Here is a 7,005-nt window from a genome sequence, read left to right on the forward strand (position 1 = left end):
AGAGTGCAAGAAAACAAGGGCATTTGGAAGCAATCAGCCATAGGACACGATGGCCCTCAAGACTAGAAGAACTAGATGGTGCCGGCTACCAATGCCAACCACTCAGGAAAGGGTCAAATCTGGAGATCCTGGACAGAGTGGGAGGAAAAATATGGAACAAAATCCAAAAACTCAATAATGACCATAATGACCAGAATTACTGGTCGGATGGAGTCTGGTCAGACTCCCAATACTATGGTCCTGGGATACATTCTGAGCCTGGAATAAAACTCACTCCCAGGCTCTGTCTCTCAGCCCAAAAGGAAACAAGATGTACACGTGGACCACTCAACCCAGAGTGAGGCACCCACATACTCTGTGGAAATGCATCCCTTGGAGCAATTACCCATAGGGCACCAGAGGAGCAACATTTGCACAGAGTAAATGCAGGACACACAGGAATGCATAACTATGAGGGGCATCAGGGAAGTGTTACTGGGCAGGGAGGAGAGGAAACTGGGTTAGGATTGGGAGTGGTAAATGGGGAGTGACACTAAATGTACAGATAATGTTGAATTAATGTTAATTAATGTAAACCAACTCTTAAAATTAAACAAACAAATAAAACGTGTCCCTAGGAGCTCTGGTAGCATAGTGCCTAAGGCACTTGACTGCTCACCAGAAGGCTGGCGGTTCAAACCCACCAGCCACTCCTTGGAAGGAAGGATGGGCATTCCTACTTCCATAGTGATACTGCCTCGGAAACCCAAGGAGGGGTTGCTATGAGTTGGGGCCGACTCGATGGCAAACAACAACAACAACAACAAACCTCTAAATCAAGAAAACAATTCCAATGAGGTATATGGATGTACATAAACAGCACCAGCAGCTGCTCTTTATTATTTATTTATTTATTGAAAAATATATAGAACATGACAGTTGCCAATACCACCTTTTTCAAGTATACAACTTAGTAATATAAGTTACATTAATCATGTGCAACCACTACCCTTAATCAATGCCAAATTTCCCATCATCATAAACAGAAGCTTACTGTTTTCCAAATAACGCCATCTCTTTTCCCCCTCCCTCCAACCCATAGAAACCATTAATAAACCTTGGTCTCCATTCATACACTCTTATTCTTGTCATTTTACATAAGTGAGATCATACAATATTTGTCCTTTTGTTATTGACTTATGTTTTCAAGGTTCTTCCACGTTGTAGTATGTATCAAGATTCCATAAAGCTTTACAGCTGAGTTGTATTCCATTGTGTGTATGTATTATACTTTATTTATCCATTCAACTGTTGATAGGCATTTAGATTGTTTCCACTTTTGAATGTTATGAATACTGCTTCAATAAATATTGATGTGTATATGTCTGTTCATATCACCACTTTTTTTAAAAATTTTTATTGTGATTTGGGGTGAGAGTTTACAGAGCAAGTTCACATTCCATACAGCAGTTCATACACATTTTGTCTCATGACATTGACTGCAATTTCCCACAATGTAATAGCTCTCTTCCCAGTCCCCCCTCACATAACTACCTCTTCCCTGTGTCCTTCCCTGTCATGCACTCTTGCCCATCAAGCTGTCTCCCTGTGTATACACTGTCCTTCTATTCTCCCATGATTGATCTCTCCAACAAGTTTATCTACCTAATGTAAATGTTCAGCTTGTATGCCTGTATTTTATTTGGCTGAAAGCCACAGGAGTGGGTTCAGTTCCAGACCTGAAGGGCAGCTAGGGGCCATAGTCTCAGGGGTTCTACCAGGCTCTATCAGATCAACAAAACTGGTCCTTTTTTTAAAAAAAATGATTTTAAGTTTTGTACCACATTGTTCTCACACTTTATCCAGGATCTCCTACATAGATCCCCTCCAAATGTCACGTCACCACTTTTAAGTCCCGTGGGTATATGCTTAAGAATGGGATAGCTGGGTCACATGGTAGCTCTATGTTTAATTTTTTAAGGAATGACTACACTGTTTGCTGTAATGGATATACTCTTCTGCATTCCAGCTATGGATAGCGGTCTAATTTTCCTACATCCTCACCAACATTTTTTATTTTCCATTATTTTTATCTTAGACATTCTAGTTGGGAGTGAAATGGTGTCTCATTGTGACTTTTGTTTTGTTTTGTTTCAATTTAGTTGTGATCTGAGCAAAGGTTTACAGAGCAAATTAGTTTTCCATTCAACAATTCATACATATATTGTTTTGTGGATATCATTGTGATCCCCACAAGGTAACAGCACTCTCCCTATTTCCTCCCTGTTTACCATTTCAACTTTGTCCTTCTTTCCTATCCCTTCCTTCTAGGCCTGAAGGGTGTCTAAGGGCCATAGTCTTGGGGATTACACCTGTCTCTAACAGACCTTTAAGTCTGGTCTTTTATATGATTTTTAGTTTTGTTCTACATTTTTGTCATATTGTATCTGGAACCTCTTATTGTGATCCCTTTCAGACTGGTCAGCAGGGGTAGCTCTATTCAGTATTCTGATCTCAGGGTTGTGGAGGTTGGAATTCATGTGGTTAATTAGTCCTTTAGACTAATTTTTTCCTTGATTCTTTGATTTTCTTCACTCTTCTTTTCTCTGGATGAGAAGAGAGCAACATTTGCACATTAGATAGTGTGATAGTTATAGTTGTGTGTCAACTTGGCTGGACCACTATTCTGAGTTGTTTAAGCAGTTGTAGTGTGGGTTATACCCATGATGAGATCTGTTGGTTTTGAGCAGCCAATCCATTGAGAGGGAGTTTCCTTAGGGGTGTGGCCTGCTTCCAATATATTTATGGACATCCTGGGAAAATGAGACAATTTTCTGTAGATCTGGATCCAGCTGTGCTGCCTACTACTAACTGTCCATGAGTGAACAATCTACCATTCAGCCTGTTGATCTTGGATTCATCATTCATAGGAGTCAATAGCCAGTATACTGCCTGTCAACCTTGAGCTCTTTAGACCCTGGAGCTATATGAGTCAAGAAAAACCTCCAGCTTGATATTTGATCCAAGAACACAGAACTTGCCAGCTTCTATAAGTGTGTGAACCATTTTCCGACGAGAAATCTCTCACTCACTCTCTCTCTCTATCAGCTTTACTGGTTCTGCTTCTCTAGAGAACACAGCCTAACACCTTTGGTACTGAGAGTGGTTCTAGAGAGACAAAATCATAAAGATCAGCTTCCTAAACTGGTTCTTATCAATTCTGTTTTGGTTCTCCAATTTGATTAATTGTAAGGGCACTGGTGACTCTGCCTCCATTAGAAAAGAGAGCTTTGCTAATTCATGGTGTGAGATGGCAACATTAAGATGCAAAATGGCACCACCAATAGATCAAGTATTTTTGAGAAGTGAGGTTCTGGATGATGGCATGTTTGACACTTTTCTGTGATTTTGTCAGCATGAGGAGTGTAAGGAAGCTGGTTGATTGGTCCTACTTACACTAAACAAAGTAGTGAAAGAGAGAGATGAGTTCAGGGCTGCTGAGTCACAGCTCAAGGGCCACATAAAAGACCTCAGTGTTTCAGGTTTTGCCCTGAAAGAAAGCCTTATTTCTTCTAGTAGCAGAGCTGATACTGTGCAAGACAAAACCAGAGTCTTATTTTATTGAATTACAATGCCATAAGAATTACCAACCCAAAATGGTGTCTAAAGTTAAAGTGAGGATACTGATTGGGAAAAAAGTGGGATCTTGAAACCTGGAATGGGGACATATGGGCAGACAGTCAGGAAGATGAGGATATGGAGCCTGTAAATTCTGTTGAATCCCTCCCATCTGAAGGAATTACTATAAAACCATTATCACTTCCACCTCTGTTTGATGGGATTAACCAAACTGTTCCTGCTGGGTCACTGTCTGAGGCATAAGCCATGGAAGACTTTGCTGAATATTCTCAGGAACCACCCCAACCACCTCTTGTTGCTACTAGACCTATAATTAAGTTAAGTCCAAGTGAGCCCCAAAACGTGAAATACAAAGTGTGACTGAGGAGGTGGTATGCTACACCTGAAAAGACCTACTTGATTTTGCTAACATGTACAGACAGAAACCTGGAGAATATGTATGGGAATGGCTACTGAGGGTGTGGGATAATGGTCCAAGGAATGTAACATTGGATCAGTCTGAGTTGATTTAGGCCCACTAAGTATGGATTCTTCATTCAGTGTTTCAGCTTGAGAGGTTAGGAAAGGATGTATTTGCTTATTTGATTGGTTTACTGAAGCATGGATTATGTGGTGGCCTACCTTAAGTCAGGGGAGCTCTGGTAGCATAGTGGCTAAGACACTTGCCTGCTAACCAGACGGCTGGCGGTTCAAACCCACCAGCCACTCCTCGGAAGGAAGGTTGGGCAATCCTACTTCCGTAGTGATACTGCCTCGGAAACCCAAGGAGGGGTCGCTATGAGTCAGGTTTGACTCGACGGCAAACAACAACAACAACAACCTTAAGTCAAGTTGAAATACCGGCCTGCTTTGGTATGATGTAGAAGATGGTATCCAGAGACTTAAGGAAATTGGCCTGTTAGAATGTATTTATCAGATTAGACCCCTAGAGCCAGAAATGGAGAGCCCAGAGGACACGACTTTCACCAGTACAGTGAGAAACAAATTTGTGAAGGAAACCCCAGCATCCTTGAAGACTTCTGTGATTGCTATTTTATGTAAGATGGATTTGACAATGGGAACTGCCTTAATGGAACTAAGACACTTAAGTACAGTGGAGCTGATTGGACTCCATGGTAGTAGGGGCCAAGTGGCAGGAGTTAATCGACAAAGACAAGGTAGGCGTGGTTACTATAATGGACAGCAGAGTCGGAACAGTAATCAGAATAGTCTGACTCATGTGGAATTATGACATTAGCTACTTAGTCATGGTGTTCCTAGGAGTGAGATACATGGCAAACCTACTAAATATTTACTAGATCTCTGTCAATTAACTCACTGCTGTTGAGTCAATCCCAAATCATAGTGACCCCTCCTTGAGTTTCTGAGGCAGTATCACTACAGAAGTAGATTGCCCAATCTTCCTTCCTAGGAGTGGTTGGTGGGTTTGAACCACCAGCCTTCCGGTTAACAGTCAAATGCTTTAGGCACTACACCACCAGCACTCTGTATAGACAGAAGAATTCTAGGTCACATGAACAGCAGTCTAGATTGAATCACCGGAATACACCACCAGAATACAGAGTCATGGTGTCTCAATCAATTCTTGAGTCAGTTTACAGACCCACAACCCCTTGAATGAAGGGGAGGCCAGGTCCCCTTGAGGAAGGACCCCACTACATTGCTCAAAATTTATAATGTCAATCTTTCTTCCAGCCTTCCCCAAAAGGATCGGTTATTTGTGTAACCAAACACATCTTGAGGGAGTAGGACACTGGGCATGAGAGCTCAAGACAACAGTGTGGAGGACATTAAGCAAAACAAAGTCCACGAAGACAATGTTCTACATCCTACTTTGGTGAGTAGTGACTAGGGTCTCAAAAGAGTGACTGTTCATTGGGGAAAGGAAATAATCAGACTTTTTGGGGATTACTAGATACTGGCTCTGAACTGACACTAATTCCAGGAGACCCAAAGCTTCACTTTGGCCCACGATTCAGAGTAGGGGCATATGAAGGTCAAATTATTGATGGAGTTTTAGCTCAGGTGCACCTCACAGTGGGTCCCTTAATCCATCTTATAGTGATTTTCTCAGTTCCAGAATGCAAAATTGGAATAGATATACTGAGCAATTGGCAGAATTCCCACATTGGGTCCCTGACATGTGGAGTAGGGGCTATTATGGTAAGAAAAGCCAAAATGGAAGCAGTTAGAATTGCCTCTACCTAGCAAAATAGTAGAATAAAAGCAATACCACATCCCTGGAGGGTGCAGAGATTACCACCATCAAGGACTTGAAGGATGCAGGGGTGGTGATTCCCAACATATCCCCATTTAATTTGCCTTCCCTGCATACAATGCTTCTGTCAAAACTACCATTCATGGACTTACAGAATGCCTTATTCACTGCCATGGTATTCCACATAACATTGCTTCAGATAAAGGGACTCCACAGCAAATGAACTGCGGCAATAGGCCTATGTTCAAGGAATTCACTGGTCTTACCATGTTCCCCATCATCCTGAAGCAGCTGGCTTGACAGAACAGCAGAATGATCTACTAGAAACATAATTATGGTGCCAGCTAGGTGGCAATACTTTGAAGGGTTGAGGCATTGTTCTCCAGGAGGCTGTATATGCTCTAAACCAGTGTCCAATATATGGTGCTGTTTCTCCAATAGCCAGGATTCATGGGTCCAGGAAACAAGGGATGGAAATGAGAGTGATACCACTCACTATTACCCCTAATGACCCACTCAAAAAATTTTTGCTTCCTGTTCTTGCTACCCTATGCTCTGCTGGTCTGGAGATCTTAGTCCCAAAGGGAGGAACACTCCCACCTGGAGACACAATACTGATTGCATTGAACTGGAAATTTAAGAATACCACCCAGCCATTTTGGCTTCCTCATACCTCTGGATTAACAGACAAAGAAGGCTGTTACTGTACTATCTGGTGTGATAGATCCTTATTACCAAGGGGAAATTGGATTGGCATTACGTAATGGAGGTAAAGAAGAATATGTCTGGAATACAGGAGATTCTTTAGGATGTCTTTTAGTACTACCATGTCCTGTGATTAAAGTCAGTGGAAAATTACAGCAACCCAATTCTTATATGACTACTAATGGCCCAGACCTTTCAGTAATGAAGGTTTGGGTCACTCCACCAGGCAAAGAACCACTACCAGCTGAGATACTTGCTGAGGGCAAGGGAAATATGGAATGGGTAGTAGAAGAAGGTAGTTCTGAATATCAGCTATAACCACATGACCAGTTGCAGAAATGAGAACTATGATTGTTATATTTCTTCATTGTATATGTGCATCAAATATTTTTGTTTCCTTCTGTTATGAACTATGAAATGTAAACAGGGTTAATGTGTTTCGGTTATATGCAAGTGTGTATATT

The sequence above is a fragment of the Orycteropus afer genome, unplaced genomic scaffold, assembly GCF_000298275.1.
Source record: "Orycteropus afer afer isolate SDZICR_OR568_19922 unplaced genomic scaffold, OryAfe1.0 scaffold00318, whole genome shotgun sequence".
Lineage (NCBI taxonomy): Eukaryota > Metazoa > Chordata > Mammalia > Tubulidentata > Orycteropodidae > Orycteropus > Orycteropus afer.